General features: G+C 37.4%; 1 pseudogene; it reads right to left on the bottom strand.

The window, feature by feature from the left end:
* Positions 1-3,305: 3,305 nt before the first annotated feature.
* LOC138081784 (60S ribosome subunit biogenesis protein NIP7 homolog pseudogene) overlaps positions 3,306-27,357 on the bottom strand; it is a 40,711-nt pseudogene continuing 16,659 nt past the window's right edge.

Genomic DNA, 27,357 nt, shown 5'->3' with positions numbered 1-27,357 from the left:
CACTTCATGGCAAACAGGAGGGGAAAAGTGGAAACAGTGACAGATTTTATTTTCTTGGGCTCTGAAATCACAGCAGACAGTGACTTCTGTCATTAAATTAAAAGATGTTTGCTCTTTGGAAGGAAAGATATGACAAGTCTAGACAGCATATGGAAAAACACAGACATCACTTTGCCAACCAAGGTCCATCTAGTCAAAGCTATTGTTTTTCTGGTAGTCATGCACGGATGGGAGAGTTGGAGCATTAAAAGGCTGAGCATCAAAGAACTGATGCTTTCAAATTGAGGAGCTGGAGAAGACTCTTGAGAGTCCCTTGGACAGTGAAGAGATCACAGCAGTTAATCCTGAAGGAAATCAATCCTGAATATTCATTGGAAGGACTGAAGCTGAATTTGAAGGTCCAATATTTCAGCCACCTGATGTGAAGAGCTGACTCATTGGAAAAGACCCTATTGCTGGGAAAGACTGGAGACAGGAGATGAAAGGGACAACAGAGGATGAGATGGTTTAATGGCATCACCATCTCAATGGACATGAGTTTGAGCAAATGCAGGGAGATAGTGAAGGACAGGGAAGCCTGGCGTGATGCAGTCCATGGGGTTGCAAAGAGTCGGACACGACTTAGCAACTGAACAACAACAACCCACCCCACATCTGACTAGGCCAGACACATAATTTCAAGAATCTAGGAGGCATTGACTAGAAGGAAACTCCCTGCAACAGATAGGAACCCTATCTAACTGGCTCACCAGCATCTAATACTTTGCCCAGTAGAGAGTCACTGTTCAACATATATTTTAATAAGTGAATCTCATACCTTCAGGTTTTAGAAGTCAGAGACAAATAAATAAATAAACAGTGTTGAAACAAAGTATTGCAGGGAGGGAGAATATTAGGAAATGAGACCCAAAAAAATCATGAAAGCAAAAAATCTAGGCAGAGGGGAAAACTGGGCTTAAAGTCTTTCAGGGAGACCTCCTAGAAGACCAAATAAGAGATAAGGTTCAAAGGTTCAGGTGTGGACAGAGAGGGAGTGGTTATAGGTGCTAATCCAGTGTGAACACCCAGACAGGTTGATCTTCTCCCCCTGATGGCACATGGTTCACTTACAAGCAGTGCCTTGTGTTGCAATTTATCTGTTCACATACCTGAAACACCCACCAGACAGTGTGTTCTTTGAAGGCAGCCGCGCTACCTTATTCACTGTTGTATCTGAGCACCTGGTACCATGGCCACCACTTAGTCATGGTTTTACTATAATTCTCGCTGCTTTATAAAATCTTAGGTATAATAAATGATTGTGCAGGGCCTGAATCTCACTGTTGTAAACACTAATGCAAGTAGACTCAGGGACGGAGAATCCAATAGTAGTATTGTGTTGGGTGAGATCAAGGAAGTCATGACACCTGAGAAGGTTGCTTTTCTTAGCTTTATTTTTAGGGCAATAACCATAAACTTTGTGAGCCAGGCCTATCTCTACCTCAGTTCCAGGGAAGTTTTCACTTCTAGAAGAACTGATTAACAGCATAAGCTAAATAAAGTGCCTAATAAAGAATTCTTGCCATGATTTTTCAAGGTCTCCTCTGATGGGTGACTTTGACACTTATAATCTCTGCTGGCACTCTATCGGTCTTGTCTGGTTAGGCTCAGAATACAGTCAGCTCTATTTTTAACAGAGCAACTGTTAAAGGAGCAAAACAAATTATCAGCCTATTAGCTTTTCCATATTCTACTTTGATAAAATGCAAATATGAATTTCTCAAATAAACATTTCATAGTATAACTCAGGGAGTGACCACAAATTCTGTATCCATCTTCCCATAGAGAGGTGAGAACACGTGCCCTTCCCCTGATCTTATTGGGCTTGTGAGTCTGTCCACCAACAGGGTAAAGAGCACATAATGCCATATGACTTCTTCTTTTTTTTAACTGAAAAATTTTAGAGATATCACCTTTGGCATTTAAACTAAGCAAAATATTCACTAAAGAAGTTGGTTAACAATTCAGGTAGTTTAAAATTTTTTTGTCTGTGCTATGTTTTTCATTAAAAATATTTTAATAATTTTTGAAGGCATGGGGGAAGGATGGAGGAGCTGAATTACTATTTCAGGGTCTCTGATTACTGCGTTTTTGTTCAGTTCAGTGGTAAGGTAAGATTTATAAGAATATATATATGTATAATTGAATCACTTTGCTATATAACACCTGAAACTAAGACAACATTGTAAATCAACTATAATTCAATAAAAAATTTTAAGTAAAAAAATAAAAGATTTATAAGAGAAATTACATTTTAGAAAATCAAGGTGATAAAAGTAATATTCAGCCTGGGATCATACCATTCAAGAAAAAGAAAGATTAAAAAAATGTTTATAAAAGTCAAGATAATAAAATTATATTCATAATGTCCTACTCATAGTAGAAATACTTAGTATAAACATTATAAAAATAATCCTTACCATTTATTCAACACCTATCATTTGCCAGGCAATCATGCTTTAATGTCATGATTTCTAATTCTAAAAACTATTCTTAGGAAGACAATTAAGTTGTTTTTTTGAAACAGAAAAAGAAAATAAAGCTTATTAAAGTTTAATGACTCATCTAAGGCCAAACAGCTAGTAGATGTTAGAACTGGTGTTTGAATGCAAGTTTTTCTTCCATACCACACAGCACCTACCATAAAGAAAATCAGCTGAATGAACTTCTCTTATTATTTTATCCAAATTTCATTTGTAAAGTCCCTGATACAGTCTATTATTCTGATATGGCAATATCTATCTTTCACAGTATTAATAATTAATTAAGAAAATCCATCATGTTCTTACCCTGTGTTTGGAAAACAGTGTTATCACAAATAATAAGCTATTCTTGTCCTCAGTTCCAACAATTTAGAACCTGTTACTCAAAACAAGAAGCCCTTGGATTCAAATATAAAACACAGTATTCTATTTAGACATTCTTCAAGATGGTTGGACGGCATCATTAATTCAGTGGATATGAGATTGAGCAAGCTCCAGGAGACGGTGAAGGACAGGGAAGCCTGGTGTGCTGCAGTCCATTGGGTCGCAAAGAGTCGGGCACAACTGAGCGACTGAACAACAACAAATTCAATTTTGCCAAAATTACAAAGATCCAAAACTCCATTTCTGAGCCATTTCTGCATAATAAAAATCTAGTCTGCATTTGTCCTTAACAGAGAGAATATTAAACTAAGAAGCCCCTGAAGACGTCAGAGTGTCGACAAAATTCAACGTGATGGTGGAGCCCACACAAACAAAGGAAACAAAGCCAGGCCCTTCCATTCAGCCATACATCCTCAGGATGATTTCATTTAACCTCAGTGTCTCTTCATGCCACACATATTCCCCAATGTCTACTAGATGAAATACCACAATTGCCATGGAGTCTACTTTCCTGCAGTCTTGTGTAGACTTCACTGCCACCTCAAAACCCAAAGGGATGTCTGCCATGGAGTACACCAGGACTTCCTGGTACTGAGAAATATTTTCAGTGATTCCTCCAAGTCCAGATTTCACAAGGTTCCCATACAATAAGGAATACTCTGCTCCAGGAATTACCCACACTTTATATTTGGCATAGGGTACTAGGGAATCCAGAATTATTCTGTTAAAACTTGTAGGTCTTGCATGTCCCCAAAGACACCAGCTGTGCCATTGGAGATACTGGCAGCCAACTTCAAGATCATCTCATTCACTTACTACACTCGGTCCTTGTGTAGCCTGAAATGAGGTGCCATAAAGCCTGTCGACCATAGCTGAAGTCTCCCCGATGTATTCTACTATCTTCTCAGATACTACATGGGTCTACTCTTCAATCAGTACTCTCCTTAGTGTCCAGAAGGAAAAGAGAGTCCAACTCTAGGTCTGTAGAGAGAATAGAGCACCTGAATTCAAGACCCATGGAGTTTTATATGTGCTGGTTGGTTTGTGAATGAATGAGCATGTAGAAATGTGTGAAAGGATATGCACCAGGTTGTTAACATTTGTTGCTTGTGAGGATCCAGGAGATGAGGAGGACCTAGGTGGCAGGGAGAGGAGGTGACAAAAAATATTAAATGTTCTTTTTTTCTCTTTATACTGTTTCACTTTCACTAAACACATATTGCTTTTGCAATTTTTGAAGAGAAATTAAAGGGGAAATGTTGGGGTTTTTTTTTTAAGCCTTAGAACATGCCAACTTTCTTTTTCCTTCATCCCCACAGCCTCCCACGGTGATGTCTGTTGATCTACTTCTAGAATTCTATACGCTGCAGCACATGAGTTAAATTAGAAGCGCTAATAAGGAAAGTGTGAGGTCATTGGCAGAGGAAAGGAGCCATTTTAAGTGACTAAGTATGATTCATTATACACAGGTTCAGTCACAGAGAACCTCTAGAAGGCAAAGTTTTTGTGCACAGCTAGTAAGTGGAAATTTCGAAGGCTTCTGGGTATTTATTTTAATTATCCACCTTTCTTGGAGGTTATGTGGAAAAATCTGATATTTACAGTTTGTTAAGTGTTAGACAAACACCTAGTTAACAGCAGTCTCATTAAGACTGTTAGTTGAAAGAGACTAAGCTCAACAGTATAACCAAAGTATAATTCCCCTTGCTGGAAAAAAAAAAGAAAAACCTAAAAGGAGAAATATTCTGTGATAATTCTGGCCTCAATACACAATATTCTTTCCATGTAATAATCAGAAAGAGTTCATTTAAGGTCAGTTGTCTCTAAACACAAATTTGTATTTCTGGCAGATGTCCTCCAAAGGTTTAATTGGTTTATATCCAACAACTCTAAACAGCATGTCAGTCATTTTTATTAGGATGCAGTGCATTTTACAAGTCATTTTCCCCAAAAGGGTCACTAGAAAGCTGTTAAATTCAGACATTTCACAAATGGATTTATGAAATTTTCCTATGGGTAATTCTACTTTGAAAATTTTCCAGGTTAAAATTGTCAAAGTCATGGTCTAAAGTGTAGAACTTTGGAACTTTGCTTATTGATTTGCCCTTATCCTGGAGCAGACTCAGAATTGTTTTCTGAGAAAAATCTTTATACTTTCCACAGTGCTCTCAGACCTCCTCTCTGCAGAGGTAGGCCAGTGCCAACTCAATACAAAGTCTAAGTTAGGCACCTGAATTTTCGTAAGAGGACATTCTCTTATGTCTCTTTACTCAGATGATTTTTAAAATATATACATTTTGAAGTATATGAATTTTTAAAATATATGTATTTCAACTAGTAACACTGAATAATTACTCCAAAACATTTGTCAAATAATCAGATAACCACCACTGGCCAACTTTTATCAAAAATCAAAGGGCACGATAAGTGAAGTAAATCAAAAAGAGAAAGACAAATACATGATATCACTTATTTGTGAAATCTAAAATATGACACCAATGAACTGATCTATGAAGCAGAAATAGACTCACAGATGTAGAGAATAGACTTGTGGCATCCAAGGGAGCAAGGAAGGAGTGGGGATAGGGGCTGGGAGTTTGGAGTTAGTAGTTGCAAACTATTACATGTTGAATGGATGGTCAGCAGGGTCCTACTTTACAGCACAGAGAACTATAGTCAGCGTCCTGGGATAAACCATAATGGAAAAGAATATTAAAAATAATGTGTGTGTGTGTGTGTATACATATGTCACTTTGCTGTATAGCAGAAATTAACACAATATTTTAGATCAACTATGCTTTGATTTAAAAAAAAGTCAAAGTACAAGAAATAATATCCATGAAGGACAAACTAAAGGGCATGAAGTTCACCCAGCCCAATAAATAATTACAATATTTATCCCCAGACCAATCTAGACATTAAGAGAGCTTATTTCATTGTTTTGATATTTTTGTACTGCCCACTTACAGAGAATTGCATTTGCTATATTGTACTTTTGCTTTATGCTCTCAATTTACATTGAAGGGCGCTATAGAAACAAAGCCAGTTATTTTGATTTTAAGACTATTGTTGATAATATTTTCCTTTCCATCATTCCTTGTCGCATTCCTAAGAATTCCATGTTCTATTCTTAAGCATTCAAAGTATTAAATTGGAGGAGAAAATTTTCTCAAATTTCATAGCCATAAAAACATTAGTTTATTAAGTTTTATCCACATTTATTATTTTTTATTACTATTATCATTAGGACAGTATTTCTCTATGTGATAATATCATCCTTTTAGTTTTGGCTAATCAGAAGTTCAAAACTAAGTATAAATATGTAGTTGTCTTTTAAGAGTTTTGTGGGAACTTGTGGCATATATTTCTGTGTATTATTAACTTTTTTCTTTAGTTATATCTCATCATTTTGTTTGTAAATATGTCTTTAATCTTCATGTTATTATACTTGTGCAATCCAGTAAGCTATCTCAAATATTTTTGAAAGAAAGTAGGTTATAATTCTATCCTTGTAGCTTATCTGGTAAAGAATCCACCTGCAATGCAGGGAACCCCAGTTTGATTCCTGGGTTGGGACATTCCCCTGGAGAAGGGATAGGCTACTCACTCCAGTATTCTTGGGCTTCCCTGGTGATAAAGAATCGGCCTGCAATGCAGGAAACCTGGGTTCAATCCCTGGGTTGGGAAGATCCCGTAGAGGAGAGCTTGGCAACCCACTCCAGTGTTCTTGCCTGGAGAATCCCCATGGACAGAGGAGCCCAGTAGGCTACAGTCCATGGGGTCGCAAAGAGTTGGACATGACTGAGTGACTAAGCTCAGCACAGATTATAATTTAATAAGTAACCATAATCCTGCAACTCGAAAACTTTCTAAAGAGTCTATAGGTGATAGGATTTGATAAGAGGCAGAATAGAGAATGCTGGTAAAGACACTGCTGGGTTGTTTATAACAGAAATTCCTGAAGGTATCACATGTTTTTAAATAAATGAAAAATTGCTGACATCCATGATCTGGTTTATATAAAAATTATAATGTAGGATCTTAATCTTGAAACCAATTTACAGTTTTAGAAAAATGTTTCTGTTGAAACATTTATTTTGAATAATAGTTATAAAATATTCTGAAAACCCTAATATTGGCTTGCTCAGAATTGTTAAGTTTCATTACCAGAAATGTGACAAAGAAACATTAATCCTAAATGTGTTTCTAAACTATAGAAAGTAGAAGCAGAGATGTATAGTCAAATTGCAAATTTCATTCACACTGTATGTATCTGTTATTTTGCCTCAGCTTAAAATGGTCTTGTTGCCCAGGGCCACTGAATATGATACAAATAAATGGAAAGGTATTCTGTGCTCATAGACTGGAAATATGAATATTGTTCAAAATGACCATACTACCCAAGGCAATCTACAGATTAGGTCCAATTCCTATCAAAACACCAGGGGCATTTTTTATAGAACTAGGACTTGCAGCCCTAAAAATTGTATTATGACACAGAAGGTCTCAAATAGTGAAAACGATCTTAAGAAAGAAGAACAAAGCTGAAGGTATCACACTCCCTAATTCTAAACTATACTGCAAAATTACAGTTACCAAAACAATATGGTACTGCCATAAAAACAGACACATAAATCAATGGAATGGAATAGAGAGTCCAGAAACAAATCCACATTTACATGGTCAATTGCTGCTGCTGCTGCTGCTAAGTCGCTTCAGTCGTGTCTGACTCTGTGCGACCCCATAGACGGCAGCCCACCAGGCTCCCCCGGACCTGGGATTCTCCAGGCAAGAACACTGGAGTGGGTTGCCATTTCCTTCTCCAATACATGAAAGTGAAAAGTGAAAGGGAAGTCGCTCAGTCGTGTCCAACTCTTAGCAACCCCATGGACTGCAGCCTACCAGGCTCCTCCGTCCATGGGATTTGCCAGGCAAGAGTGCTGGAGTGGGGTGCCATCATCTTCTTCAACAATTAGTCTACAACAAAAGAAGTAAGGATATACAATGGGGAAAAGACAGCCTCTTCAGTAAATCCAGCTGGGAAAACTGGACAGCTACATGCAACAGAACAAAATTGGATTACTTTCTCTAACCATATATAAAAATTAATTCAAAATGTTTTAAAGACCTAAAGGTAAGAGCTGGAGTCATAAAACTCCTAGAAGAAAACATAAGCAAAATACTCTTTGACATAAATTGTACCAATATATATTTTTTAATCTGTCTCCTCAGATAAGAGGAACAAAAGCAAAAACAATCGAATGTTACATCATCAAACTTGAAAACATTTGCACAGACAGAGGAGACAATCAACGAAATGAAAGGGCAACCAACTGAATGAAAGAAGATATTTGCAAATCTTATTTTTGATAAGGGGCTAATATCCAAAATTACAAAGAACTCATACAATAACAACAAAAAATAAACAACGAGATTTTTTAAATGGGCAGAGAGCCTAAACAGGCATTTTTCCAAAGAAGACATGCAGGTGACCAACTGACACATGAAAAGATGCTTATCACTAATCATCAGAGAAAGGCAAATTAGAACTACAGTGAAATGTCACCTCACACCTGTCAGAATGGCTCTTATCGAAAGAGACAAGAAATAATGAGTGTTGGTGAGGATGTGGAGAAAAAAAATTCCTTATGCATTGTTGGTGGGAATGTAAATTGGTTCAGTCGCTATGGAAAACATTATGGGGGTTCCTCAAAAAATTAAAAATAGAATTAGCATGTTATCCAAAATACCATCCCTGGGTATTTTTCCAAAGAAAACAAAAACAGTAGCTTGGAAAGATAAATGCAGCCCTATGTTCACTGCAGCATTATTTACAATAACCAAGGTTATGGAAGCAACCACAGTATCTCTCTATAGATGAATGGATAAAGAAGATGTGAGATATATATGTGATAAGGACAAAAGCATTTGCAGCTACATGGATGGACAAAGAGGGTATTATGCTTAGAGAACTGTCAGACAAAGGAAGGTAAATACTATATGATTTCACTTATGTGTGGAATCTAAAAAATAAAACATGAACAAACATAGTAAATAAAACAGACTCATAGTACAGAGAACAAATAGGTGTTGTTGGGGAGGGAAGGGAATGAGTAAAATAGATGAGAGGTTTATGAGATACAAACTACCAGTTACAAAATAAATGAATCACAAGGGTGAAATGTATAACAAGGGGAATATAGTCAATAATACTGAAATAATTGTGTATGGTGTAATATTGTAATATACTGTAATATTGTATTATACTGTAATATTGTATATTGTGTATGGTGCTGGAAGGTAACTAGACTTATGGTGATTATTTGTAATGTATAAAAATATTGAATCACTACATTCTAGTGAAACTAATATAAATGAAACTAATATAATAGTGTAAGTCAATTATACTAATAAATCCAGAAACTAGGAGGAAAAACTGTTTTTTCTGCCTTGGAGACCCTATCATAAAAATAAAACCTGCACCAAAATCCACCAAACTTGTCATATCTGCACCTGATTTGAATTATGTAAAAGTGATGTTCAAGCAATCTTTACTGAAATTTTAGAAGAAAACAAAGGAAATGAAAATAAAAGACAACATATACTTCTTGTGATATAATAAGAAAAATACACCACCAACTTTTAACAATACTAAATTAATACTGAGATGGCAAACATTATCATATGTTTTTTTGAACTATGTTGATTTTTAAAAACCATTTAGCTTTTTGTTAATAAAAAAAATGCCACAGAAGGAAACAATGTATGAACTGGAACTTCAGAAAAACACAATCATGTAGAATTGAAAGTACTTATGACTAGTTTGCTGAAAATTTTAAGGATGAAATCAGCCTCAGAAAATAAATAACACTTAAAATAACTAGTAAAGCTCTAAGAAATTTATCTTGTGTCACATCTCCTTAAACTAGATATAATGAAATTTCAATGCTTTGAGTATCAGTTTGTGCTAATACTCAGTGAAAGAAATATTTTAAATTTTCCATTAACAAGATACTCTATATTTCACATGCGTGCTCAGTCGTGTCCAATTCTTGGTGACCCCATGGACTAAAAGCACTCCAGGCTCCTCCATCCATGGAATTTTCCAGGCAAGAATACTAGAGTGGGATGCCATTTCCTACTCCAGGGGATCTTCCTGACCCAGGGATCAAACCCACATCTCTGGCATCTCCTGCATTGGCAGGTGGATTCTTTACCACTAGCGCCACCTGAGAAGCCCATATTATAGTATTCGATAAATTTTCACTTCTAGAGTTTAGTAAGAATTTAAACTTAGAGGGAAAAACCATTACATGCCTGAAGAAAGATATCAAACTGTCCAAGATCATTGAGCTTAGGCAGATATTTACACTGGATTAACCTCTGAAGTGGTGAGACAATAGCACATCCCAGCTACATTCTGTTGAAGCCTTTCATATCACTTAAACAGATTGTTTTATTTGATTCTTATAATAGCCCTGTTAGATAATTAAGGTAAAGATTATTATTCTCATTTTTAAGATGGGGAAAACTGATATATGTGGTAATTAAATCTCTGGGGTCCAAAATTAAAGGAATGATTTAAGCAGTCAAGTGTGTTAGTCACTCAGTCAAGTCTGACTCTCTGTGACCTCATGGACTGCAGCCCACCAGGCTCCTCTGTCCATGGAATTCTCCAGGCAAGAATATTGGAGTGAGTTGCCATTTCCTTCTCCAGTGTTATGTATCAGTTCAGTTCAGTCACTCAGTTGTGTCAGACTCTTTGCGACCCTGTGGACTGCAGCACGCCAGGCTTCCCTGTCCATCACCAACTCCTGGAGCTTGCTCAAACTCATGTCCATCGCATTGGTGATGCCATCCAACCATCTCATTCTCTGTCATCCCCTTCTCCTCCTGCCTTCAGTGTTTCCCAGAATCAGGGTCTTTTCCAATGAGTCTGTTCTTCACATCAGGTGGCCAAAGTATTGCAGTTTCAGCTTCAACATCAGTACTTCCAATGAATATTCAGGGTTGATTTCCTTTACGATGGAATTGTTGGCCCTCCTTGCAGTCCAAGGGACTCTCAGGAGTCTTCTCCAATACCACAGTTCAAAAGCATCAATTCTTTGGCACTCAGCTTTGGCACTTCTGGCTTCTTCAACTCTCACATGCATACATGACTACTGGAAGAACCATAGCTTTTAAAGCAGAATACATATAACAGTATTTATTGAGCAGCTTTCGTAGCTACAGTTTTTCTACTTTTCTGTTGGTGCTAAAAGGCAGTCTAAAATCTTAACCAAAAGGTGAAAGTAATTTGCTGCCTGAAAAATGTATCTCTCTATCTAATAATAGATAATAGAAAAACCTTTTCTTCTTCTATGAAATAATATTGAACTACTTGATTGGAGATCATGACCATGCAGGATAATGAAAAGATTCAGGACAAATTTCATCTGAGCTGCAGAGTCTTGGCTCACAGAAGTTTTACCTTAAAAAAGCCAGATATTTCCACCGCCTCTTGAAATCAGAAAAATTGGCCACCCTTGATTGTACGTGGTAACAATCAAATGTGGCTTCTCTAGTGGCTCAGGGGTGGCTCTCCTGCCTGCCAATGCAGGAGACACAGGAGATACAGGTTCAATCCTTGGGTTGGAAAGATCCTCTGGAGAAGGAACTAGAACCCACTTCAATAGTCTTGCCTGGGAAAGCCCATGGACAGAGGAGCCTGGTGGGCAACATGTAGTCCACAGGGGTCACAAGAGTTGAGCACGACTTAATAATAAAGAACAACTACGACAACTAAATGGAGTTAAGCCCAGGTTTCCCCTTTTGCGAAAGCATGTACTTCTCAATTTTCCATAACCACACCACTCCATATTACTTACTGAAGATGTTTCACTAATCTGCATTATTTATTGGATGAATCCTGTACGTGTTTTACTTGATGACCCCTATTTAATATCACCCATTTTAGCTCATCCATCCAGTCACTCATTCATTTTATTCAACAAGCATTTACTAAACATAGCTTAAAAGGAAAAGATGACTAAAACAAAGCCCAGGAGCACCATGATCTCATCATTTGATGAGCACTGTTTGCTATCTAGTCACTAAGCTGTGTCCGTCTCTTTGCAACCCCACGGACTGTAGCCGACCAGACTCCTCTGTCCATGGGATTTCCCAGGCAAGAATACTGGAGTGGACTGCCATTTCCTTCTCCAGGGGATCTTCCCAACTCAGAGATCAAACCTGAGTCTCCTGCTTGGCAGGTGGGTTCTTTACCACTGAGCCACCTGGTGAGGATGCATATACATAAACACATTATTACTACACATGCCATGGGACTCAGTCTTTGGACCTATTCTCCTCTATCTTTCTTCATTCACTTAGTACTCTCACTCAGTCTCACAGCGTTAAAAACCATCTCGATGCTGATGTGCATCTCAGTCTGGCCCTGAATTCCAGTCTCATCTAGCATGAAGCAACACCTGAAGATGAATAGGACTTAGCTGGATGAAAGAGGAAGTGAAGTGCCTTCCAGACATAGGGGACCACATGAGCACAGGCATAGAAGAGAGAGATAACAGGACATCTAGTAGGAACACCAAGTAATTCAGTGAAACCGAAGGGTAATGGGAAGAGAGAGGCTGGAGATGGTTGTAGAGAGATAGGTAGGTTTTGGACATGGAAGGCCTTGTTTCCCATTTATCCTATCACCACACAATGCTATGTCATCAACGCATTTTAGGCAGGTAGGACACTGATACATAAAGCCGGAGGATCAGGACCTGAACTGAAGCAGCAATAATTTGCATTTAAATTTGGTAGGGTGGGAGATTGGTCCAATTTAGGAGAGCAAATAAAACAGTGAAGATGACTCTCATAATATGGCCCATGAATGGAGAATACTGGAGAAGTGGATTAGGGAAAGAAGATAATAAGTCAGCATGCAGAAATGTTGAATTTGACAGCCCATGGAGCATCCATGGAAATGACTTAAGGAGCCGCATTCGAAGCTTAGGAGATATAGGCTGGAGATGTGAGTTTGAAAATCATCGGTGAATAAATGGTAGTTAAAACTATGCCAACTTCGGTAACTATGTCTCCTTAGCCAAGTGCCTTAATCTCTCAGTGCCTCAGTTTTCTAGTCTGTAAAGTGGTTATCACACTTACTTTATACAGTCGTTTTGAAAGTTACTTAAGAAAATTATTATACTTGCATTTAATTAGGACTTGATGTATGTTACTAGCTTAAACTAAATCAATTACTAAGATTACCTTGGAAGACCATGTAGAATGCTGGTTATTAACCTTATGGAAAGACATGAATACCTTTAAGAAGGCTTCCTCACTAAACAGTTACACATAACCAAATAGCCAAAATTCTACACACCATTTCAGAAGGTTTGTGGACCCCTGAGGAACCCCAGGCTTAAAAGTTCTTGATGCAGAGTTAGAAGAGAAAAAAATTGAGAATCAAACAAAGGAAAAATCAACATTTAAGAAATGAGCAGATTAAGAGAAGAACAGAAGGGATTACAAAAAAGCTGCAAAGAAAACATGGGATGGTTTCAAGAAGGAGGCAGCAATAAATTCCCTCAAATTTGTCAAACAGGTCCAATAAGAGTTAAAATGATCATTGGGGTATTTTGTCTCTTTGTTTTTGAAGGATCAGAAGAACTTTAGGTTTATGGGCCCAGGATGAGAGCCAATAGAAAGATTAAGGTGGAAGATGGGATGTGTGTGGGAATGATTGAAGAAGTGATGTTCATTCAGTGGAGACTGGGAAGGAAGAAGAGTCCAAGGACTCCAGGAGAGGGTTTGGCTTTGAGCAAGAAGAGGAGTGTTGAGGTCCTTTAATGGACTGGAACCTGATGGTCCAGAGTTGATGATAAGAAAGTGAAAGAGAGAAAGAGAGAGAGAGAAAGCAAGCAAGAAAGAAAGACATGGGGACCCAAGCTCTGATGGAGCAAGGGTATTTTATTAGCAGAAATGCAGGCTTATATATCTTAAGATGATTACTCAGCTATTACACAGGATGAAATTTTATCAACAGTCACAATATGGATAGACTAATACATAGAAGGTCACTGATGCTGAAAAGAGTCACTGCATATCTCATCCTATGACCTCAGTCCTGAGAACTGCGTGCAGCTCTACTCGTTCTCAGAACAGTAACTGATAAGGAACAGAGAATCCATGAGAAATAGAAAACAGCATGCAGGAATCCTCCTATTAAATGTTCCCTGACAATTCCCCCTTATTTATTATATTTGTAAAAAGGGTCTTGACTAATTGAGTTTGTTTAGTTTTAACAATTTTTGCATAAAGGCAATGGTAAACAGCAAATATAATTGTAACAAAAGGAAGGGGAACACAAGCTTGTATGAAATATGATTGACTGTAATGAAAGAAATAGTTACTATGACTACAATTGGTCTCTATGAAATGTCCAGTCCAAGCTCTAGCTTCTTTGGTGTTCACAGCAAGTTTCTAGATGTCTCATTGTTTAGGCCCAATCTGTTTATTGAGGACGATTCAAGGACAAGGGGGTGTCATTCCACCATCAAGCCAGCCAAGAAGTCTTTTGTCATAGTAATATTCCATCATAGTATTAGTAACTTTTCACACTACTTGAGTAGCATAGTCATACATAATACTGTTAATATCATCTGAGGAGTTAGATAACCACATACCATGGGGTCCCCAATCGACAACTGTATGATTAGCCATAAACATTAATTTTCCTGGTTTTGGAAATCCTGATTTTGGATTTTGGTCCCTTTTGATACCCTGTTCATGTCTAACTGTCTACCTATTTCCCTTCTCAGGCATTTGGGAACCCAGTCCCAGGGGAAAAGGGGCAATGACTGCTCTGGCTTCTTCAGGTTGTACAGGGGTGTTGTGGGGTTTTGGGTTTCCTTTGCCTGCTCTCTGTCAGGGTGCATTAACAGAGGGAGATAAGAGTCTATGGAATGATGAGGTGACTCATTTCATCATTGTCTAGGTGTTGGTCAGGGAATATTCTTGTCATACTACCATTTGGAGATTTGTTGTATTCTGGAAGAAACAAACTTAATAAGAAAGTTAAAGGTACATGGCCCAAAGATTAATAGAAGTAGAAAAGCTGCTCAGGGGCTACCAGAAGAGCCAGGACCAGACATTGGTTCATGACGTTAGTGTTTCTCTAGGTGTGAGAAGATGCAAGAATTTGGGCTCATAAAATCTTTACCTGAAAACATCTGACTATCTGAAGGCTGGTTCTTCTGGGCTTTTCCCAGAGCACAGAGTGTCTTATTTCTGATCTCCACCCTGAACTCCTTTCAGGGGGTATTGAAGGTCAGCAGCTTGCAGTGGTCATGATGTAATCTTTGTAGAGGCAGCTGGCAAGTACCAACTTCCAGTCAGCAAGATCCCTTTATAGCCACATATTTGACCACGTTTGGGGGGCATTTCATGGCCATTGTGTCCCACGGTGCTAGGAAGGCTCATTCCCAGGTCTAGGGAAGATTCCACTGATAGGCCACTCCGTGGGCTGTTATTGGACCAGGACTTGCAAGTAGCAAAAGTCTCTGGACCACTGTCTTACTAGCCTCTTGGTCCAGGAAAATATTCACTCTTGTTGCTTCTTCGCATATCTACAGTTACATTATTACAATCATTGATCTCATATGGAACTGCATATCAGCATTATATCACAGGTTCAGTCACATATTTGTTAATGTAAGAAATTCTTCCAAAACAAGTGACATAGAAAACAATACAGCTATCGCTAGCAGTTATTAGTAAAGTCATAAGTCTTAAGAAACTTGTATCATGCCTAAAACTCTTTTCTACTTGCCACAAACCATTTTTACAATTTCTGTATTCATCACTTTATTTGTCCATTCATAGAACATCCATCTATAAGCCATACTTATTTTTCTCTTAATAAAATGTACCACATATAGAACTTTTTTCTTGGGTTTCACTTTCCACAAACCTTTTTTACACTTTCTGTATTCATCATTTTATTTGTCCATTCATAGAATAGCCATTTACAAGCCATAATTCCTTTTTCTGTTAATAAAATGTAATTCCATATATTATACCTTTTTTACTGAAAATATGCATCTTATTTTCTTTCAGAAACCATGAACTGTTGTTTAGTTCATTTATAAAATAACCTCAGCAATATTATCCAGAGACAAAGACATACATTGAGACATACATATATATCCAGACAGACAGAGATCTCATAGCTTTCTGCTTTAAGATTTAAAAGGTCTGTTTGTCACCCCCTGCCTTTTTTTTTTTTTTGGATTGAAGTTATACTAATCTGTCTAAGGCTGACATTGCAGGCAAAGTGGGTTGTCTATTTCAATAACGTGATAAGAGTTAATTACAGGCTTTTGCCTAGGCATGTTTTTGTTATATCAAGATTGGAGCTGTTGGGTCAGGAAGTCCTGTGGAAGAATGAAGAGAAGGGAGCAACAAATAATTTTAGAGGTAAATCTAGTCTGATGCGAGTAAGAAACTGTTTTTGTAATTTATTTTGCACTAAATAGAGTTCCTTTTGAGAAAGTGAATGAGGGCTATTTAAATTAGGATCTCCTTTCATTAACTTTTTTAAGGTCTGTTAAGAGATGCCATGGCATCTGGTCCCATCACTTCATGGGAAATAGATGGGGAAACAATGTCAGACTTTATTTTAGGGGGCTCCAAAATCACTTCAGATGGCGACTGCAGCCATGAAATTAAAAGACACTTACTCCTTGGAAGGAAAGTTATGACCAACCTAGACAGCAAATTCAAAAGCAGAGACATTACTTCGCCAACAAAGGTCCGTCTAGTCAAGGCTATGGTTTTTTCAGTGGTCATGTATGGATGTGAGAGTTGGACTGTGAAGAAAGCTGAGAGCTGAAGAATTGATGCTTTGGAACTGTGGTGTTGGAGAAGACTCTTGAGAGTCCCTTGGACTGCAAGGAGATCCAACCAGTCCATTCTGAAGGAGATCAGCCCTGGGATTTCTTTGGAGGGAATGATGCTCCAATAATTTGGCCACCTCATGTGAAGAGTTGACTCATTGGAAAAGACCCTGATGCTGGGAGGGATTGGGGGCAGGAGGAGAAGGGGACGACAGAGGATGAGATGGCTGGATGGCATCACTGACTCGATGGACGTGAGTCTGAGTGAACTCCGGGTGTTGGTGATGGACAGGGAGGCCTGGCATGCTGCGATTCATGGGGTTGCAAAGAGTCGAACACGACTGAGCGACTGAACTGAACTGAACTGAAGAGATGCCATTTGTTAGATTTCTTTTTTATAACCAAAATAGAATTCCAAGGAGAGCAAGCAAGTCTAGCAAAGGAGAGACTTTTGGATTTGTGCCCACTGGCAGAGGAGGAGCATTTGGAACAGCCGGGGTAGGATTAGGAGGAAAGTTCTGAAATATTTTATGTTGTTCTAATTGGGCCTTTTGTAAATTTCATCATTCATATTCATATTCATTCGTTCTCGGAATAGGAACTGATAAGGAACAGAGAATCCTTGAGAAATAGAAAACAGCACGCAGGAATCCTCCTGTTAAATGTTCCCTAACAGAGGAGTACATTGTTCTTGGAGTATGAGGAAAGGAAGGAGGGAAATGCTTATATATTAGCAAGTATGAGTACAGCTATCACTTGACAGATGATCTCTGACAGTTACAGATGATCATAGCTTTCTCAGCTAAGTAAGGCTTGGAGAACACTTTGAGGCAAATGTTGAGAAGAATGACGGTAGAATAGTACTTAGGAATAGAGACCAAAAGGGATGGCGAAGAAATCTAATCAAACAAGTAAAAAACTCTTGCTCCATGATAAACTGTAAGAACTTATTTCTTGTAAACCTTTAAAATCTTAATCATTATTATCAGAACATACCAAAAAATATGTTGGCAATTAGTCTTCCTGTTTCACTAGCAATAGTATTTTGATAGGATCATTATAATTATCTGTTTACCCAGTAATATATTAGGCTTATAAAACTGCAAAAGCTATAGTATACATGGATGTATATCCATATGATGGTTAGATACGTAAATACATAGATATTACATGATACTAAGTACCAAAATTTTATTTGATGTTTTCATGTGCTTAGGGTACAACAGCCAGGGGTTATGTTTTTAAACCTTGATTTGTTTCATCCTCCTCTTCCTTGTGTAACCATAAAGAAAGTCAGCTTATTAGACCAATTTCTTCAAGAATCTGCCTTTTATAGGTAATAGAATGAATTTCATTTCCCATTGCTACTACTACAAAATTTGATGGCATCAAAAAAAAAAAAGGACCAGAAGTATGCTCATATAATAAATTACAAAAATTTTCATAGTATCATTCTTGATTTTTTTTGGACCCAAACCGTGCGTCACTATATAATGAACCATTATATCAGGCAGATGTTTTTGTTAGGAGGTAGGCTTTTCCCACTAGATTAATGCTTCAAGCAGAAGTTACCTTCACGCCTAACACCATTCTTTCTAAATACAAAGAGCCCTTGTTATCAGATAGTTTCACTGGACTAGTTTTTCTTTCTTCTTTTGGATGATGTGGAAAATGTGTTGCATATTGTCTTTTACTAATGTTTTAAACCTCTCTCCCTATGTTGAAATTGGTTTGGATTACATTTATGTGGCTAAAGGGGAGAATAGAGAGGAAAAGAAATCTAGTGTGAACTATTTAAAGCTTTAAATCTTCAAAAACCAGAAATTAAATCTGAAGTTTAGGTTTCTCATCACTTATGAGAGTTTAGTTCCAAAAATATGCCAGATTTTCTTAGAAAATATAACATTGATAATCTGGAAAAGGCAATGTATTTGTCACATTTAACAAACGCTTATTCATAGAGATAGAACTAGCCCATAAATTGAAATTTGTGGCTTTAATATACTTGTCCATAGTGCCACCAAGCGGTTCTATCAGTTTAAAAATATGTATTTCTAAGCATAGTTATTCTTAGAGTTAGACACTAGGTGGCAGTGGATTTCCTTTTAAAGAGGCTTTGAGAACTAAGTGGCCTCCCTGTTGGCCCAGTTGGTAATGAATCTGCTGCAATGCAGGAGACCCCGGTTTGATTCCTGGGTCGGGAAGATCCCCTGGAGAAGGAATATACCCTGAAGAAGGAATAGGCTACCCACTCCAGTGTTCTTGGACTTTCCTTGTGGTTCAGCCGGTAAAGAATCTTCCTGCAATGCAGGAGACCTGGGTTTGATCCCTGGGTTGGGAAGAACCCCTGGAGAAGGGAAATGCTACCCACCCCAGTATTCTGGCCTGGAGAATACCGTGGACTCTATAGTCCATGGGGTCGCAAAGAGTCGGATGTGACTTTCACTTCACTTCTTTTGTGCCATTATGAATAATGCTAAGAACATCCATGTAAAAATTGTGTGAGCACATGCCTAATTTCTCTTGGGTTTATACCTGGGAGTATAAATGCTGGGTCATGTAGTAAAGCTGTGTTTAACATTTTGAGGAACTGCCAAACTTTTCCATGGTGGCTGCATCATTTTACAATCTAATTTAAATTTTTTGAAGTTTCTGCTTTCTCTCCTTCCTCCATAATGCTTCTTATGCTTTTTTCCTTCTTTTCCCCAGACTGGCTATCACAATGCCCTATCCCCTGGGTAGCCCAAATAATTTCATTTATGGTAGTTTTCAGCTCCAGAATTTTTAAAAATAATGTTTATCTTTTTTACTGATATTTCTTATTTGTGAGATGTTCTCATATTTCCATTTATTCTTTAGATGCAGTTTTCTTGGTTCTTTGGAGATATGTATAATATCTGCTTTAAACTCTTTAGTTAACTTCTATATACTTTATTATACTTTTAATCATCATTTCATTCTCAAAAAAAGGCAAAATATTGAAATAACCGCTTGTTTCCTATGTTAATATGCCCAACCTAGTCAACAGAATCTCACCAATTTTCTCTTTGCTTCTTCTTGTGTTTAGAACACAAGAAACTTTATATATAGTTACTAAGTAGGATTTAGAGGCAGAAAAAAACATGAGAAATCTGTGCTGCCATTTTGGGTAGAACAAAGAATTAAATTATTGAATGAAGTTAATTAAACCTAAATTATCCCTTCCCCACCCTTATTCTAATTCAGCCCTGGTAGGTGATTCCCCCAACAGCAAGCAGGAGGACCAGGCCCCAACACAGACACAGCCTCCTGTATGTGGCAGAGCCTCAAATACAGCACATGTTATGAGAGTCTGGGCACTGCTGCTGGGCCTTGGAGGCCTCAGCAGGCTTCCCTGTCACTAAGTTTAGCACAAGAGAGGGCATTCCAGGCAGATCCTCCCCACTGCGCAACACTGTAAGGGCAGGCAATGAAAAGGGATAGTGGCAACAACACAGACCCACATTATAGCTTTCCCTGAATCCCCTGGATTGAATAAGGCCCAGGGTTCCTATGCGATGCAGAGATGACAATTTATCAATGTTGAACTTCTTGTCATCACTCAGAAATGGAGAGAAGAACAGATAGAAAATGGGAAAACACAGAATTTTAAAATACTAAGTGGAGGCAGAGCAGAGTCAGTCCTTCACAGAGATGACAATGCTTGCAAACTATGACGTCCACTTCTGAAACCCAGCTTGACCTACATGCCAGTGCCTAAGTGCTTGTGCAGTGTCTCAGAACCCACCACCCACAAGCACAGGCCAGCGTCTCCTAGTTTATTCAGACTAAGAGATGAAGACCCAGCAGAGGAGGAGAATCCTTTCTTCCAACCAGTATCAGTCCATTTCCAGTCTGAAAACCTCCTCTGCCCAGGAGGACTGACTGTCATCTTACCACCTCTTTGACAGGAGAGGAGTCCACCTACAGGGTGTGGCCTGCCAGCCTCCACAAAGCCTCACAATAAAACTGACTAACCACCTTTGTTCACCTTTATTCACACAGAAGACATACAAAACCAGTATATAAATGTGTGCTTTTTTATATTACAAAATCATGTTGATACTATGCGACACAGCACGATGATTACAAAATGTCTTCCTTTTCAGATGAACACTTCTTGTCCTGATCTTTAGTTTATCTGACTGTGGTTCTGGGGAACAGCAGTGGAAAGAGAAAGTAAAGCTTCCATTCCCCTCTCCAGCACTGTTGAAAACTGTGTTTTCAAGTTTGTCAGTTTCTGGAGGTGTGTTCAGATCTTGGAATCAATGCTTCTTGAATTTAACATAGAAATACAGGCAAGTATCCTGGAAATATAACAGCTCCCATTGACTGACTAAGCCTTGGAAGCTTATGACAAAATGACTTTGATCTCCCCAGGCATGCCAGGATCTTCCCAGAGAGTGGCCTTCACACAAATAGAGGTCAGTTACTATTTCCTTTGGGTAATTTGAACACTGCACTCTAAAAGATGCCCTGTTCTCAGGATTCAGGTACTAAAGCCTTTTGTGAACTTGGGGAGTGGTTTTATTACTTCTGTGAGTTCTGGCTTAATTATAACAATTATTTTGTTCATCTATACAAAATGTCAAATGTCATCTATCTGCTTAATCAGCATTTCAGGAAATGAAAAGCCATTGCCTTTGTCAGACTGACCTGATGAAATATCTTGGAGGCATTCCTCAGTACTAATTAAAATAATAGACATTGTCACACGGTGCAATTATTTTCCAGAAAACAGCTGACGTGTACACACTATGCTTGGCGAAAATCCTGGCCAGTTTCGCAAGAATGTTTATTCCAGACTGAGATCATCTTTAAAAAAAGAGAGAGACAGACAGACAGAGGAAACAGGGATGAAAGATTGATGGAAAGAAGGAAGAAAGGAAGGAGGATTTCTTAATAATCAAGAGAGAATTTTAGATTTAAAGTTGCCCTTCACATTCTGACTGTATACCTACATAATTCTATAATAAAACTTTGTTAATTACAGAAAGGACATTTTAGTACAAATAAATTTTATTAATAGCTTGAAAATCTATGAAGTTCAAAGAGTTATCAATATATCACTTATTTTACTTTTTTATTGATGTGCCGTTGATTTACAATATTATATTAGTTTCAGGTGTGCAGTATAATGATTCAATATCTTTACAGATTATACTCCATTTAAAGGTATTATAAAATATTGACTATATTCTCTGTGCTATGCATTATATCCTTGTATCTTATTTATTTTATACATAGTAGTTTTGACTCTTAATCACATACTTGCCACTCCCCATCCTTCCCCCCACTGCTGTTAACCACATTTGTTCTTCATATTGGTGATTTTGCTTCTGTTTGTTTGTTCATTTGCTTTATGTAATTTATTTTAAATTCAAAATACAACATTTTGCTATTTATATTTAAACAAAAATGTGTAAAGCTTAAAAACCTTAGGAAGCATAACATGAAATCATGAAAATAATTACATATAGAATAAATTGTCTGAGAGGTGAAACATTTCATTTTTACCAGAGAGATTCATTAATTTAAAATGTTCTAACCTCAAATTCACATTGAAGAATCATAGCATTGCATTTTTTTCAGACTTTAATAATTTCTACAGTTAACATAAGTGACTCTAAGGAAGATTAATCAAAATCAAGCTATATTCAGAAGGTTCACGGAAGGGAAAATACAGAGTGAACATTTGCAAATAAAGACAAGCATTATGGAAATGAAGAGTCATGATGTACTCCATTCCAGTTTTGCAGATGTGTAGAACACATCTGTGAATCATTCACTTAGCCTTCAAACTGTATGATCATTCACACACTCAGAAAATGCTGGGCATTATCAAGTTTGGAGGAAGCCAGTGCTGACATGTTGATCCCTTATCTGGGAAGAAGGAATTATAAAGTTTTCTTTCTTTCAGACTTAATTTGCTCCTGATTTCTGAGTCTTACTAAAAGGCAAGGAGGATAAATTGTTTTTCCTTCACTTTTGATTCAGTCTGAAACTTTTACTGAAAAAGAAATTTTTGTTTTATTCTTGCCAGTCGTCTAAGAAGGAAGGTTTATTTTGAGATTAAAATGTATTAGCTGGTAATGATTTGGTTTAATGAAAATATTGGGATTTGGGGTTCTGAAGGGAAAGAATTTATAGCTTTTTTCAAAATTTATTGTAGTCCCCATAATATCATTATTAAAACATAGCCTCCTTTTTGTTTATCTGCATTGTTTTTCTGGATGTTGGCTTGTAGAGAACTGTATTTGAGTAGAACTTGTATTTGAGTAGAACTTTAAGATTTCATGTAAAGATTGCTTTAAATTCTCATTCAACAAACCATGTACAAGAAATTCAGAGACAATGTTGAATAGTTAGACAAAATTGTGGGTTACCTGAATTTCCCACTTTATAGTCTCTCTTTGAGAAAGCTTTTAAATGGACAGGGAAGAGGTATTACTATCCATATAAAGGTATTTAGTAGGTTATAAAATAAGCTTTTCTTTTGTGAGTTTCTAATCAATATGACCATAATTGCTCATGGGAACTCTCCTTTAGGACTAAGTAAAATAAAATATTATTGACATCATGGCATTTTCTTTTTGCCGTATTTTCATTGTCTGTGTCTGTGTGTGTATTCAGTTGTGTCTGACTCTTTGTAATCCCTTGGACTGTGGCCCACCAGGCTCTTCTGTCTGTGGAATTTTCCAGGCAAGAATACTGGAATGGGTTGCCATTTCCTCCTTCAGGAAATCTTCCTGACCCAGGGATGGAACCTGTGTCTCTTGCATCCCCTGCATTGGCAAATGGATTCTTTACCTCTGTGCCACTGGGGAACCCATATTTTACATTTTTTTCTATGTAAGATATTTTCATTTTACATAGAAAAAATTATTTCCATTACATTAACTGCAGTTTAAATAATTTTTTTTGTAAAATCAGCTTTATTTTATTTTATTACTATTTTTATTTTTAATATAAATTTATTTATTTTAATTGGAGGCTAATTACATTGCAATATTGTATTGGTTTTGCCATACATCAACATGAATCCGCCACGGGTGTACACATGTTCCTCATCCTGAACTCCCCTCCCACCTCCCTCCCTATACCATCCCTCTGGGTCATCCCAGTGCACCAGCCCCAAGCATCCTGTATCCTGTATTGAACCTGGACCTGCGATTCGTTTCATATATGATATTATACATGTTTCATTGCCATTCTCCCAAATCATCCCACCCTCTCCTTTTCCCACAGAGTCCAAAAGACTGTTCTATACATCTGTGTCTCTTTTGCTATCTCGCATACAGGGTTATCATTACCATCTTTCTAAATTCCATATATATGTGTTAGTATACTGTATTGGTGTTTTTCTTTCTGCCTTACTTAACTCTGTATAATAGGCTCCAGTTTCATCCACCTCATTAGAACTGATTCAAATGTATTCTTTTTAATGGCTGAGTAATACTCCATTGTGTATATGTACCACAGCTTTCTTATCCATTCATCTGCTGATGGACATCTAGGTTGCTTCCATGTCCTGGCTATTATAAACAGTGCTGCGATGGACATTGGGGTACACGTGTCTCTTTCAATTCTGGTTTCCTTTGTGTGTATGCCCAGCAGTGGGATTGCTGGGTCATAAGGCAGTTCTATTTGCAGTTTTTTAAGGAATCTCCACACTGTTCTCCATAGTTGCTGTACTAGTTTGCATTCCCACTAACAGTGTAAGAGGATTCCCTTTTCTCCATACCCTCTCCAGCGTTTATTGCTTGTAGACTTTTGGATCGCAGCCATTCTGACAGGCGTAAAATTGTACCTCATTGTGGTTTTGATTTGCATTTCTCTGATAATGAGTGATGTTGAGCATCTTTTCATGTGTTCGTTAGCCATCTGTATGTCTTCTTGGAGAAATGTCTATTTAGTTCTTTGGCCCATTTTTTGATTGGGTCGTTTATTTTTCTGGAATTGAGCTGCATGAGCTGCTTGTATATTTTTGAGTTTAGTTTTTTGTCAGTTGCTTCATTTGCTATTATTTTCTCCCATCCCGAAGGCTGTCATTTCTCCCATCCAGAAGGCTGTCTTTTCACCTGCTTATACTTTCCTTTGTTGTGCAAAAGCTTTTAATTTTATTTAGGTGCCATTTGTTTATTTTTGCTTTTATTTCCAATATTCTGGGAGGTGGGTCATAGAGGATCCTGCTGTGATGTATGTCAGAGAGTGTTTTGCCTACGTTCTCCTCTGGGAGTTTTATAGTTTCTGGCCTTGCATTTAGATATTTAATCCATTTTGAGTTTATTTTTGTGTTAGAAAGTGTTCAAGTTTCATTCTGTTACAAGTGGTTGACCAGTTTTCCCAGCACCACTTGTTAAAGAGATTGTCTTTTCTCCATTGTATATTCTTGCCTCCTTTGTCAAAGATAAGGTGTTCATAGGTGCATGGATTTATCTCTGGGCTTTCTCTTTTGTTCCATTGATCTATATTTCTGTCTTTGTGCCAGTACCACACTATCTTGATGACTGTAGCTTTGTAGTATAGTCTGAAGTCAGGCAGGTTGATTCCTCCAGTTCCATTCTTCTTTCTCAAGATTTCTTGGGCTACTCGAGGTTTTTTTGTATTTCCATACTTATTGTGAAATTATTTGTTCTAGCTCTGTGAAAAATACAGTTGGTAGCTTGATAAATTGCATTGAATCTATAGATTGCTTTGGGTAGTTCCTCATTTTCACTATATTGATTCTTCCGATCCATGAACGTGGTATATTTCTCCATCTATTAGTGTTCTCTTTGATTTCTTTCACCAGTGTTTTATAGTTTTCTATATGTAGGTCTTTAGTTTCTTTAGGTAGATATATTCCTAAGTATTTTATTCTTTTTGTTGCAATGGTGAATGGAATTGTTTCCTTAATTTCTCTTTCTATTTTCTCATTGTTAGTGTATAGGAATGCAAGGGATTTCTGTGTGTTGATTTTATATCCTGCAACTTTACTATATTTATGAGTCAGCTGTAGTAATTTTCTGGTGGAGTCTTTAGGGTTTTCTATGTAGAGGATCATGTCATCTGCAAACAGTGAGAGCTTTACTTCTTTTCCAATCTGGATTCCTTTTATTTCTTTTTCTGCTCTGATGGCTGTGGCCAAAACTTCCAAAACTATGTGGAATAGCAGTGGTGAGAGTGGGCACCCTTATCTTGTTCCTGACTTTAGGGGAAATGCTTTCAATTTTTCACCATTGAGGATAATGTTTGCTGTGGGTTTGTCATATATAGCTTTTATTATGTTGAAGTATGTTCCTTCTATTCCTGCTTTCTGGAGAGTTTTTATCATAAATGGATGTTGAATTTTGTCAAAGGCTTTCTCTGCATCTATTGAGATGATCACATAGCTTTTACTTTGCAATGTGTTAATGTGGTGTATTACATTGATTGATTTGCGGATATTGAAGAATCCTTGCATCCCTGGGATAAAGCCCACTTGGTCATGGTGTATGATCTTTTTAATGTGTTGTTGGATTCTGATTGCTAGGATTTTGTTAAGGATTTTTGCATTTGTGTTCATCAGTGATATTGGCCTGTAGTTTTCTTTTTTTGTGGCATCTTTGTCAGGTTTTGGTATTAGGGTGATGGTGGCCTCATAGAATGAGTTTGGAAGTTTACCTTCCTCTGCAATTTTCTGGAAGAGTTTGAGTAGGATAGGTGTTGGCTCTTCTCTTAATTTTTGGTGGAATTCAGCTGTGAAGCCATCTGGACCTGGGCTTTTGTTTGCTGGAAGATTTCTGATTACAGTTTCAATTTCCGTGCTTGTGATGGGTCTGTTAAGTTTTCCTATTTCTTCCTGGTTCAGTTTTGGAAAGTTGTACTTTTCTAAGAATTTGTCCATGTCTTCCACGCTGTCCATTTTATTGGCATATAACTGCTGATAGTAGTCTCTTATGATCCTTTGTATTTCTGTGTTGTCTGTTGTGATCTCTCCATTTTCATTTCTAATTTTATTGATTTGATTTTTCTCCCTTTGTTTCTTGATGAGTCTGGCTAATGGCTTGTCAATTTTATTCAACTTCTCAAAGAACCATCTTTTGGTTTTGTTGATTTTGCTATGGTCTCTTTTGTTTCTTTTACATTTATTTCTGCCCTAATTTTTAAGATTTCTTTCCTTCTACTAACCCTATGGTTCTTCATTTCTTCCTTTTCTAGTTACTTTAGGTGTAGAGTTAGGTTATTTATTTGACATTTTTCTTGTTTCTTGAGGTATGCCTATATTGCTATGAACCTTCCCCTTAGCATTGCTGTTACAGTGTCCCACAGGTTTTGGGTTGTTGTGTTTTCATTTTCATTCATTTCTATGCATATTTTGATTTCTTTTTTGATTTCTTCTATGATTTGTTGGTTAGTCAGCAGCGTGTTGTTCAGTAAATCAATCAATTACAACTAGACTTTTATTAAGCTTTTTCTTTTTTTTTTTCACTGTGCATTGTGCAGGATGTTAGTTCTCTGACTAGGGATCAAACCCATGCTCCCTGGAGCATGGAGTTTTAACTACTGGACCACAGGGAAGT

This window comes from Capricornis sumatraensis, chromosome 7 (genome assembly GCF_032405125.1).
Source record: "Capricornis sumatraensis isolate serow.1 chromosome 7, serow.2, whole genome shotgun sequence".
NCBI lineage: Eukaryota > Metazoa > Chordata > Mammalia > Artiodactyla > Bovidae > Capricornis > Capricornis sumatraensis.
The sequence above is the reverse complement of the archived record's forward strand: the minus strand, read 5'-3'. Positions and strand labels throughout refer to the sequence as shown.